The 13,226-nt window shown below is 29.8% G+C and overlaps 1 pseudogene across 1 annotated transcript; it reads left to right on the top strand.

Moving 5' to 3' along the window:
• The first annotated feature begins 820 nt into the window (after window positions 1-820).
• LOC114177538 (glutamate receptor 3.6-like) lies at window positions 821-5,044 on the top strand (annotated as a pseudogene). The gene is made up of 7 exons (XR_014993569.1): window positions 821-1,193; window positions 1,283-1,561; window positions 1,636-2,981; window positions 3,078-3,355; window positions 3,467-3,498; window positions 3,622-4,028; window positions 4,317-5,044. The product of XR_014993569.1 is annotated as a glutamate receptor 3.6-like (transcript).
• Window positions 5,045-13,226: the final 8,182 nt, after the last annotated feature.

The raw sequence follows: 13,226 nt of genomic DNA, 5'->3' as shown, positions 1-13,226 counted from the left end.
AAGAAAAAGAAAAAGGGTTCGCGTTTTGAACCCTAAATAAGCTATATGGCCTCGGTTCAATTAATAACTGAGGCATATGATTGGTTTTGGCACTGGTCGTTTGTCACCCGAGGCCAAATATGCAAATTTTTTGCTTCGGGTCTCCATAATCGAGGCATATGCTAGCTTTTAGCCCCGGTTTTTTATCAATCGAAGCCTATAACCGTGTTTTGCTTTGGGTTTTTTCTGAACCGAGGCATAAAAGTTGTCTGGAATTGCAAAAATGTCACCGCACCATTATAGGCTTCGGTTTCTGGACAACTGAGGCATATAAGACGAGTTAAAATGTAAAATTTGCACTAGTGAATACACTTTTTTATTTATTTATAGTCAAAACTAAATTTTAATTTTAATTAAAATCTAAATAAAATTTAATATAATCCAAATACAAACCAAAATCACAAAAATACAAATTATCTATGTGTTAACTAAACAAATAACCTAACGTGACCCAAATGTAAAATCCAACTTAACAAAAATCCTTTATTTGCGAGTTGGTAAGTGAACCTAACTTCCCATAATTTCAACTTAAATGAACCGTGTTCTAGGTGAACTAGATTAAAAATCAATCAATATTGAAATTGGTAAACAAATTTCAATCAAGTTCGGCTCAAATCCATAGTGGACCGTATTGGCGTGGGGATTCAACCCACTTTCAAAGTTCTAGATATAACTTATGATATTTCGGTCCCTTCCCGCCCATCTAACCCCTAACCCCTTAACGCCTAAAAAACTTTATATACTTACTCTTTTATTTAATTCTTGGTAAACTATTTTATATTTGAGAACAAAAATATAATTGTATTAACGTTAAGTAGGTGTAGAACAAAGATGGGAGAGTCCATGAATCATTACCCTGCATATAAACAGTACGTATTACAGTGTTAAAGGTGTTCTGGATGAGTTGTTTAAGAAGAGTGTGACTTCCGGATTAGTTTGTAAGGAAGGTGAAAATGGTGAATTAAGTATTAACCCACCTTGTAACCCATGATTAATGACGGAAATTAAAGTTATGAATAGTACTATATATTTCAAAAGAATTTGCATTGTTGAGGAGAACCAGAAGATTTCAAGGCACCAAACACCTCATGCATGACACTTCCTATAAAAGCATTAACGCCATGCCTCACCTGGGGACAGCAAGGATATTCCATGTACTTCCTTTTCTTTTCTTTTCTTGTAGATACACAAATACTAAAATGTTACTAATATTTTTGCTTTCTTTTCCCCATCATGTTGGCAGTGAAAAAATATAACATGAGCAAAGTTTGGATTCTTGCCCTTCTCATCCTCTACGGTGGCTTTCCCTCAAAAGGAACCGGCAATGTTTCTACAAGACCAAGTGCCATTAATATTGGGGCAATTTTATCTTTCAACTCTACAGTTGGAAGAGTGGCTAAAGTTGCCATACAAGCAGCAGTGGATGATGTAAATTCCAATGCAACCATTCTAAGCGGAACAAAGCTTAATATCTCAATGTTGGACACCAAATTATCCACTGGATTCCTGGGAATCATTGCTTGTACGTTCTTCACTTACACATCATAAACATATTTCTTAGTCACTATCTTAGAGTTTTTCTTTTTTTAATTGCAGCATTGCGGTTGATGACGAGTGAAACTGTGGCCATAATTGGTCCCCAGTACTCGGTCATGGCACATGTGATTTCACACATAGCGAATGAGATGCAAGTGCCTCTGCTTTCATTTGCAGCAACAGACCCTACACTGACCTCAATGCAGTTCCCATATTTTGTGAGGACGACGCAGAGTGATCTGCGTCAGATGGCTGCTGTGGCAGAAATTGTTGATCACTTTCAATGGAGAGATGTCATAGCCATTTTCGTAGATGATGACCATGGAAGAAACGGAGTAGCTGCCTTGGGAGATAAGCTGGCAGAGAAACAACGTAAAATATCACACAAAGTGCCCTTTAGGCCATATAATATCACCCGAGAAGAAATAAACAGTGCTTTAGTTAAGATAGCAGCTTTAATGGAGTCAAGAGTGATAATCCTTCACATATACCCTTCTTTTGGTGTAGAAGTACTTCATGTGGCTCAATCACTTGGCATGATGCAAAGTGGTTATGTGTGGATAGCCACAGACTGGCTAACCACACTACTAGATTCAGACCCATCCTTGTTCACATCTCCAGCCATCAATGACATCCAAGGTGTTGTCACCCTGCGCATGCATACACCAGATTCAGACATAAAGGACAAATTTATTTCTAGATGGACCAAACTGAGCCAGAAAGAAAATCCTAATCAGGATCCTTTTGGATTAAACATCTTCGGTCTTTACGCGTATGACACTGTTTGGGCACTGGCTTATGCACTTGATGCACTTTTAAAGGATGGAGGAACTTTGTCGTTTTCAAATGCTTCGAGTGTAATAAACATGTTAACTGGGGACATCCTTCACCTAGATGCTATGAGGGTCTTCGTCAGTGGCAGCATGTTGCTTAAAAAGATTTTAGAGTCTAACACAAGTGGTTTAGCAGGCCAGATGATGTTTGACTCAGATGGAAATTTAATGCATCAATCGTATGAAATCATTAATGTGATAGGCAGTGGAATTAGGAGGATTGGTTATTGGTCAGAAACCTCTGGCCTCCACACTGAGGAAGCTCCTACTCATTCCAATTCTAGCGAAAGACTATACGATGTCATCTGGCCTGGTCAAACAACTCAAACACCACGTGGTTGGAGTTTTGCCAGCAATGGAAGACAATTGAGAATTGGGGTGATAGTTAGAGTTACATTCCCTGAGATTGTGTCAAGAATTGAGGGCACCGATACGTTTAGTGGTTATTGCATAGATGTGTTTACTGCTGCAATGAACTTGTTGCCTTACCCAACACCATTCAAGTTTATTCCATTTGGTGATGGTAAAACCAACCCGTCACATTCAGACTTTCTTCAAATGGTCACAATTGGTGTGAGTATTCACGTTTTCTTAATTTATCGTCTTTTTTGCATCATGTTACTTTGTTAGTTTTAAATTCCTGCATTGGAATTGCTTCTTTATGTGTAGGCATTCGATGGTGTGGTGGGGGACCTGACCATTAGTACAAACCGAGCAAAGATAGTGGATTTTACACAGCCATATATCGAGTCTGGGCTAGTTGTTGTTGCCCCTGTCAAGAAGTTGAAATCCAATGCTTGGGCTTTCCTGAGACCATTCACTCCAATGATGTGGTTTGTGACAGGAATGTTCTTCTTGGTGGTGGGAGCTGTTGTGTGGACTTTAGAGCGTGGTACAAACGATGAATTTAGAGGCCCCGCAAGAAGACAATTTGTCACCATTATCTGGTAACTAAGTTTGCAACACAGTTTTAAAATATGGTTTACTTAACTACTTTGATTGGTTCATCGTATGTCACTTGCATACTGTTGCTGAATCTTATTCATCTATCTCTGCAGGTTTAGCTTCTCAACCCTATTTTTCACACAGAGTAAGTGGTTGGAGAGTTCCTTGTTTTTTAGTGCTTTAATGCCATATCAATAACAAATCTTGAAGGTGAAAATTGGTGTTGTAAATTAAAGTCTTACATCTAACGAGGTCCCCTTGTATGCAGATGAGAAGACTGTTAGCACTCTTGGTCGTTTCGTACTAATCATATGGCTGTTTGTGGTTTTGGTACTGACCTCAAGCTACACTGCAAGCCTGACCTCCATCCTAACTGTGGAACAGCTTTCATCCCAATTTAAGGGAATTGAAAGCTTAATAGCAAGTAATGAACCCGTTGGTTTCGTGAAGGATACATTTACTGAAAATTATATAACTGCGGAACTACACATGGACAGATCCAGGCTTGTTCCTCTGAACTCCATGTTAGAATATGAAAAAGCCTTAAAAGATGGACCAGCTAGAGGTGGCGTTGCTGCAATAATAGATGAACGTGCATACATGGAGCTCTTCCTAGCAACCAGATGTGAATTTAGTATTGCTGGTCAAGAATTCACCAAGAGTGGATGGGGTTTTGTAAGTATAAATCCATTTTTCTTCTCTCAACTTCACCATATGTACAAAACTCGTCATTCAAAGTAGTAAGACAGATGGTTATAAACATATATGCATATATTCCTTTCTGTATACCTCATATTTCAACATCTCATAGCTCATTATTCCTCCCACACACTGCTTTTGTATAGTGACTATCTCTATCCACTTTACTACACCATGTGTATCTTAGAAGTACTAAATTCATAGTTATATATGATGATCATATTGTAGCCAGGAAGTTGAACAAGTTTTAAATGTTGCATACAGGGCTTCCCAAGGGAATCTCCCCTAGCAGTTGACATGTCAACTGCCATACTAAAACTATCAGAGAGTGGTGATCTTCAGAGAATTCGTGATAAATGGCTAACAAGAAGGGCTTGCAGCTCAGAAGGCGCAATACAAAGCAATGATCGACTTGAGCTGAAAAGCTTTTGGGGGCTTTACCTGCTGATTGGCATGGCCTGCTTCGTTGCTCTCCTTTGCCATGTTATTAGATTGATGTACCGTTTTAGCAGGCATTTTAACAGTAACCTTGAAGGCTCATCATTCTCTTCTCATCTTCGATCGTTCCTTTCCTTTGCTAACAAAAAAGAAGCAGAAGATACAAGCCAAAGGCAGGACAAAAGGAGAAGTGCCCTTGTAGAAAGGTAGTAGTGCATGAAGATGTATCTTATGATGACTCGGGTGTTTGTGTCCATTTACAAAATAATGTCACTCCCTAAGGTTAAGTACCAAATCATGTGCTAAATCTTGGACCACGTTTAACTTAATTGAAAAATGCAGTACAAAAACTTGTATCACTTGAACAAATAGTACCTGCAATCATATCTAAATCATCCTTCTAAATAACCTTAGCTTTTTGTATTAGACGAGCCATGACAGTTAGCAATATTATCAATGTTATTTACTTGATAAGGAAAAAAATATGACAATTCCAACAATTTTTGTAGTAGTTGGAATCCAAGTGTGACGCCTAATAGAAATGAGAAACTGAACAAACGTATAGAGAAAAAATTATATATTTATTGTTTTCTTTCTCCTTTGTTGCGGCCAAAAATGCCCAAATTTTCTCCGACAACTTTTGTTGGGTTCATTTGATTCAAACTTCGAAGTTTGAAACGTTTCCTCAAGGTATATGTCTTAAAATATTTGTATTTCCGTATATAAAACATAATGTAAGTCTTTTTCTCTCATATTCAATTGGAAAATTTGTACATTTCATTGTAATTGACATAAGCTCACACCAAAAAAAAAGTAAGATATGGTGTAACTCATGTTTTCAAAACACAAGGAATAATCCATTTCTAGCATTTGTCCCAAACTAGAAAAAACTTGGACATGTAGGTGCTGCTAAAACATATGAAATGTATTCTTTAGCTATTAGAGTTTCAATCGCAGCAATTCTTTTTCCTTTGAGATTAGCACTTTCTCCATTACAAATGATAGTACAATAGTAGGACAAATTGATTTACTTGAAAAGTCCACCATTGTGAATCATATAATTTCTGGGACCATTGTTTATAAGTCACAAACAACAAGTTGTAGTAAGTAAAAGTTTCTCAAATTGTTCCCCATGCTTAACAACTTGGACTTATTGTACTGTTAGTTATTTTATCTTACAAACGTTTTAAGTGACCAAACCTTATTTTCTTCTCATCTTTATTTAATGTAAGATCTTAATTTTATACTTGAATTCCAACATGTCTAAGAGCTCTACAATTAATATTTAAAACAAACCTTATTCTCTTCTTCTAAAGAGAATAATTTTTATTCAAACTTCTCCACAGATTTTCCAAAAAATTTTCCACACCCAGTTTGTAAAAAGTTGTTTACCAAACAATTTGATTTGTCTAACCACCTAAGAAAATTAAGTTCAAGATTTACATTATTTCAGTTCCTTGCAACGTATCCCATGCATCTTTATATAGTTTCAAGATTAAAAATCTTTATGCATACATCCTCATGCAGCATTCCGAGTATACTGACAAATATTTTCCCATCCTTTACCGATTCATCGTTATGACTCCTAATTTGGGTACAATTGAGCCCAATTGTTTGTTGAAAGGGATATTTTTGTTTTTTTGATGGTTTTTTCTCTCAAAATCTGTTACCTTTTTCTCTAGGGAGTTTTTCCCTACACCTCCAAAGAGTTCTATTACACTTCCAAAAGAATTTAAATTTCCTATAATACCTTTCTGAATCCTTTGACTATTAAGCAGTAAAAAGTTAAAAAAAATTCTTAACCGGCTTTCGAAACCCGGTAAAATTCTTAACCGACTTTCGAAATCCGATAAAATCCTTAACTGGCTTTCGAAATCCGGTAAAATCTTTAACCAACTTTCGAAATTCGGTGAATAGTGTCAAACGGATTTGAAATTGTGAACCGGTATTTAAAGTTCGGTTAAGTGATTTAACGAAATTCGAAATCTATTTTCTTTGTATACCGACATTCGAAATCCGGTTATGAAATTGTTTAAATCAATTTTTTTTTAAAAGCGACATTCGTAGTAATGTTGGTGATTTTAATTTTCTTATTTTTTTATTTGATTTGTTTATAAAATTTAACTTCAATTGTTTTATAATTTATGTATTAATTATTTAATTTTAGATTATTTATATTTTATATAACTACATTAAATAAAATTTTATTAATTTAATTTTTGTAGGTATTTGCCTTTATAATATCTAGATTAATTTTATTTAATTATTTTCAAATTATTTTTACTTATTTATTATTTGTTAGTGTTTTTATTTATTTATTTAATTTATTTATAAGATTTAATTTCAATTTGTTTATATTCATATATTAATTATTTAATTTTAGATTTTTATATTATATATAACTACATTAAATAAAATTATATACCGATAATGGAAGTCCAGTTCAATAAACTGATTTTTTATTTAAAATTTATATTTATATACTGACATTTGAATTTCGATAGTCGTAATGATAATCACAAATTTTATTTTATACAAATCGAAAATGGAAATCTGGTTTTTATTTTAATTTACTTATTTTTTTGATTTTGATTTTTAATTTTGAAATGCTTTGTATTTATTTTCAGAAAATGGATTTGGATTTCCATTTTATCTTGTTACTGGTTTCGATATTCGTAATGTTATAATAAATCTTTTCAATTTTTAAATTTTTAACTTTTTTATATTTTTTGTGATTCATTTTATATTTATTTAATTTATATATTTGTTTTACAAACTTTTAAAAATTAAGAATTTCGTGAAGTCTTTAATTTTTATTTTGAAATTGTTTTTAATACAAACCGACTTCTAGTCGTAATGATAATCAGTGATTTTATTTTATACAAACCGAAAATGGAAATCCGATTTTTATTTTGCTTTACTTATTATTTTTGATTTTGAAATTTTTTGTATTTATTTCAAATATATAAAACTTACAAATAAACAAATAAAAAACTCATTCATCAAATAAATAAAACTTTAAAAAAAGTGTAGAAAATGATGAATAAAAAAAATTACAAATAACAAAATTTATAAAACAATAAAGTAATAAAATGAATAAAAAATTAAAACAAAAAATAATAAAAATAAATAAATAAAAAACTCAAGTTCATAACTAAAAAAATATTAAATATTAATAAAATATATTACAACAAAACAACAATTTAGTAATATTAATCTAATTGAAAACAAATTTTTTATCGGATTTCGAAAGTCGGTTAAGGATTTTACCGGATTTCGAAAGCCGGTTAAGGATTTTACTGGGTTTTGAAAGCCGGTTAAGGATTTAACCGGATTTCGAAAGCCGGTTAAGGATTTTACCGAAAATTTTTTTTAATTTTTATCGCTTAATAGTCAAAGGGTTCAAAGGGATATTATAAGAAATTTAAATTGTTTTGGAAGTACAGTAGAACTCTTTGGAGGTACAGGAAGAAACCCCTTTTCTCTACCTCAGACCCTTTCAGGTCAATGGAACTCTCCGTATCATGTTAATAACTTCACTAAGCATGAAAGATGTAAAAGAGAGGAGCAAGTTTTTGATATTGTATTTTTTCAAACAAATTTTTCACGCTTTTGTAATTTTACAGGAGTGTATATATGAAATTTCTATTTGCCACACCAAACGGGTAAATTGTGGCTAAAAAGTATACATCATATTTATAGATTTTAAAAAGCAACTAAATAATAATATAATATCTTTATTTTATATTATATTATATTATTTATTTTTTCATACGTGGAACTTTACTCTATTCCACCTTAATATATCAGAAAAATATTTTTTCCCCATTTTATTTCTTTTCCATTATATTTCAGTCCAGCCTATCAGATTTTAATTCTCTTCCTACCAATCCAAAATAGGAAACACTATAAACATGATCATTGTCACCTTTTGGGAATAAACAACCAACCTCCTTCAACTCCTTCACTGACTAATGTTCCTTCAAATTTAATTTTTGTTCGTATGCTTTCAATTAATGAATTAGTCCTCAAGAAACATTTGAAAGTTGTTTCAAAAAACATATTTTTCATTTTTTATTTTTAAAATAATCCATCATAATACCTATTTTTACCATTTTAATTTTTTAATTTTTTTATCAGTAATAAAAAATATTAATTGGAACACACGACAACAATAAAGAATTACCCTGTCCTGTTGCTTAACTCCAGCTTCTTTTTATATAATTCAGTACGATAAAAACCTTAAATAATTACCAAATTTAATAATAAAAAATAATTAATGACTATAATAACTAATTTAGATATTAATTTATAAATTAAAAATTATTAATAGTTAAACTAGTTTCAAAAAATTATAATTAATTTCTAAAATGATAACTAAAATATTTTTTATTATGAAATGGTCTCTAAATTGATCACTAACATTAACTACTTAGGTTTTGGCTACCAAATCAATGGTCATCAAATTAGTTTCTAATTAGTTATTTAGAGATCAATTCATAATAAAAATTAATTTAGTTACCAATTTAGAGATCAATTATAATCTTTTGAAACTAGTTTAGTTATCTATAATTTTTAATGAATAAATTAATATTTAAATTGATCACTTTAGTGACTAATTATTTGTTATCAATAAATTTGGTTGTTTTTTTAGTGTTGGTAACTCTCATTTCATTTCTTAATTCTATAATTTATCTTTTAGTATAGATAAAGATATACATATCCTATAAAAATGGATTAATTATAAATCTATTTTTAGATTCAATAGAAGGTGTTCTGGTGTTGTTGTACTTAGGGATGGCAATGGGACCGGGCGGGACGGGGACGGGTTTCACTATCTCATACCCATCTCCGCAAAAGAAATTCATCCCCATTCTCATACTCAAACCCAACGGGTATCAAAGTTTTATCTCATCCCCATCCCCACCGGGTAACGAGTATAATCTCGTACCCATACCCATACTCATTTCCTTACTACATCAATATAAATTTTAATTAATTTTTATAAAATAATAAAAAATTACAATAAAGGAAACATAATATTATCAACTCTTTAATATTAGGAGGATGGTTGTTTCTTCGATATCAAATACTTTGAAATAAATTATAATTGTTTACATTCTAGATTGGAATACCAAATAAAATTTCATGACAACTAAAACATTTATTAAATTTGCAAACTGCAAACATTAATGAAACCTAGTTGATAACATTTAAAAATATTTTTTTTAAAATTTAAAGGAAAACAAATATTCAAATTAAAATATATTTTAAATGTTTGTTTACTTCAATTTTTTAAATTCTAGTTAATCTCTTTTTTTATACATTAATTAAAATGATAATACATCATTTAATCAAAATGACGCAAATAACAAATAATAAACATAATAAAAAAATTAACATGGATATTGTATCTTTTGAACTCCAAAATATATTGGATGATGATAAAAAATATTCATGACAATTACATTAAATTTTGATATTGTAGCAAATAAAAGTTATTTATACAATTATAGTGAAAAATTACAGTATGACTGATATAATGAGTTAGAAAACAAAAAATAATTAGATAAAATATTGAAATAGTATTCTACATGACGAAAATAAACAAGAAATAAAAATATTAAAAAATTAAAAAATGTATGTCTTAGAAATAATTTGAGAAACTATTGAAAGAAATCGCACAAAGGAAAATAAATGTATAATTAAAAGTATGATAAGATGAAAAATACCTTAGATATCTAAGAACATTTTTCAAATATCAACATATATATATACTCAATGGTTGAGAAATAATTGTTTTAGCGAAGCAAAAGAGTTCTTCAAATGAAACAACAATTAATAAAAATAAGTAAAGAATTTTTTTTATATTACCTAGTAAATGAAAGGTTTATGCTATTAAACACTTAAATTGAGAGTATTAAACATACTCATGTGAAAGGAAAATATACAATAAATAAAAATATTAAAAAATAATAGAAATATTCAAATATGAGACATAAAATTTTTTTAATTGACATATATCATTTTAACATAATTACATAAATGTTATGATAAGATGAAAAATATATTGGAGATGAGAATGAGTTTCATGATAAACCAAATAATTAGAATAAATAAAAAATTGAATATATATATATATATATATATAGGGTTACTTAATTAATTGTGAATATTTTAATAATTTAAATGATGACGGAGATATGACGGGGACGGGTATTATAGCGGGGATATGTACATCCCATAACCATCCACATACCCAATTGAAAAAGTCGGAGATTCCCCATACCTATACTCATACCCAGTCAATGCGGGAATTTCCCGTCAAAATAGGAACGAGTTCGGACAATATCTACGGAGACGAGTTTATTTATCATCTCTAGTTGTAATTCAATGTTGTCCATCATATTTAGATTAAGTATGGTTAATTATTTAATTAAGAGCGATTATAATATATACAACGGATAGAATCCAATACTTGAATATATTAATCGATTGGTGGCTCTCTCATGAACCATATTCTCCATATCGTAGAAAGTGCCTACTGTGTGTCCATCTACCTAATAATTATTGCTAAAAGGAATAAAATATCATAAAAGTATTTTTTTTTTATTTCGTCGATTACACTAAAATATCTAATGAGACTTCTTTGCACATTCTTCAGCGTACTTTTCTATGTTGCAAGTTGCAGGATTCGATGCCATTGTGATGAGCACAAAAGAAAGCCACCCAAAATGGACACTGTGCCCCAACAATTGTCTTCAGAAAGGGGTGAGTTTTCAAACTACAACAAAATAAAGTACCAAATTTTGGATAAACATAAACAAACAATTGGTTGGTACGGTAACTAGTTTGTTCAAACGTGAAGACATCAGCTTAGATATTTGTTTTAGTATTAATTGAGTGTCACAAAATTCTACAAAAACCAATTTTTAATATTGGTAGTTTTCTTGTATTTCATGATTGAGTAGATAAAGAATGTGGAATAAAAAGAAAAGTGAAAAGTTAACATTTTTTTTTTTAAGGGAAGAAATTTCCGAGTTGAGATCACAGCTACTTTAATATTTAGGAGAGTAAAATAAATAAATATTTAATATAATATTTTTGTATATCAGAATTATTTAATATAATTTTTTAATTTTTGTTAATATAATTTTTATCTATAACTATGTATAAAGGGGATTCCCTCTTTTGTGTCCATATTTCATAATTCCAACTTTACCCTTTATAATTTAATTATTTATTAAATTTTTAAAAGTTAACGGTTACTTTTACAAGTTTTTATAAAATTATTTACTTATCTCCTTTTTCTTTTTTTCTCTTATTATTCATCAACAGTTATTTTTCTCTTATTTTCTCCGTACATTTTATTTTATTTTTTATAAATATACTTTTATTTTGTTTATTAAATTAATAACATTACAATATCATCAATTATTAATATAATTCAAAAAATGCGTACACACAGGCGCGATAGCGCCTATGTTTACACTAGTATTTGTTAAAAAGGATAAATGTAATGTCTTTTTGTCAGGTGTCATTTGCATTATCACATTGTATACAAATAATAACGTAATAATATAAATAAATGTGTATTAAAAGTAATTTAAGTGTGAATCAAAAGTCTTACATTTAATATAATAACCAAAATTAAACACTAATATCATATATATATATATATATATATATATATATATATATATTTATATATATATAAAACCACAAATGTGTTATTGTCTAACATAATTAGATAATCCAATATGGATAAATTATTCAACATGACATCAACTCTTCATTCACATGTGTCTGTGAGTACGAACTTAAATAAAGAGATTATATTAATATATTTTAGCCAATATTGACATATTAGATAATTTTAACAAATATTAAGATTGTACTAAATTAATAAATAAACACATAATGTTTGAGACGGTGTTTGGTATTTTCAATAAGCTGTGTGTATGAAACATCACTTTCTTTCTTTTTATTGTTTTAATAGCACACTCGTCCTATTATCAATATGGTGTCACGTGGATTGAGGCGCACTGGTTTTTCAAAAATAATTTATTTATCAAATAAAGAACTGCAAGTTGGTATTAATATATTCGTCTTCTAACTTTATCGTTTCCTCCTCACTTTTACGTTCAGACTTGAAGATGAGGCGATTATTAATGAGTTTTATCTGTGTGAATTCTTCTTCTTACATCATTTCACATCTTCATATTATTAAATCTTAGCATATTTTGTAATACGGAAGAAATAATAAGGACTAATCTTCCGTTATTTTCAGTGTCATATGAGAGCTTTTTATGTGATTTTTAGTTTCAAATTTCTATTCTTTAAACTTTGATAATATAGGATAGGTATAAAAGAACAAATTTGATTACTCAATACAAAGTATAAAATATATGTGAAATTTATAGAGTTTTTTTTCCATCACAAAGTAATTCTCATAATAAATGTTTTACATATATGAGATTATGGTATCAAAATTTATGCAACAATTATAAAATTGATTAACAAATGAATCACATCTATTGAATTAATTGACGATGTGAATATCTCATATTATTCCACATATAACATTTTTGAGAAATTTTCAACATTCTCTCACTTTGTCCATTTATTACACTAGTGTAGTTTTTATTTTTTAACTCGCGTGATATGTTTCGGTTTTAAAGAAACCAAGACCTATAAAATTGTGGTGGGAATTTTGAAATTTTTGCGAACTTATAT

Source organism: Vigna unguiculata, chromosome 3 (assembly GCF_037176805.1).
Source record: "Vigna unguiculata cultivar grain cowpea cultivar isolate G323 ecotype 2 chromosome 3, ASM3717680v1, whole genome shotgun sequence".
In the NCBI taxonomy this organism is placed as follows: domain Eukaryota; kingdom Viridiplantae; phylum Streptophyta; class Magnoliopsida; order Fabales; family Fabaceae; genus Vigna; species Vigna unguiculata.
The sequence above is the reverse complement of the archived record's forward strand: the minus strand, read 5'-3'. Positions and strand labels throughout refer to the sequence as shown.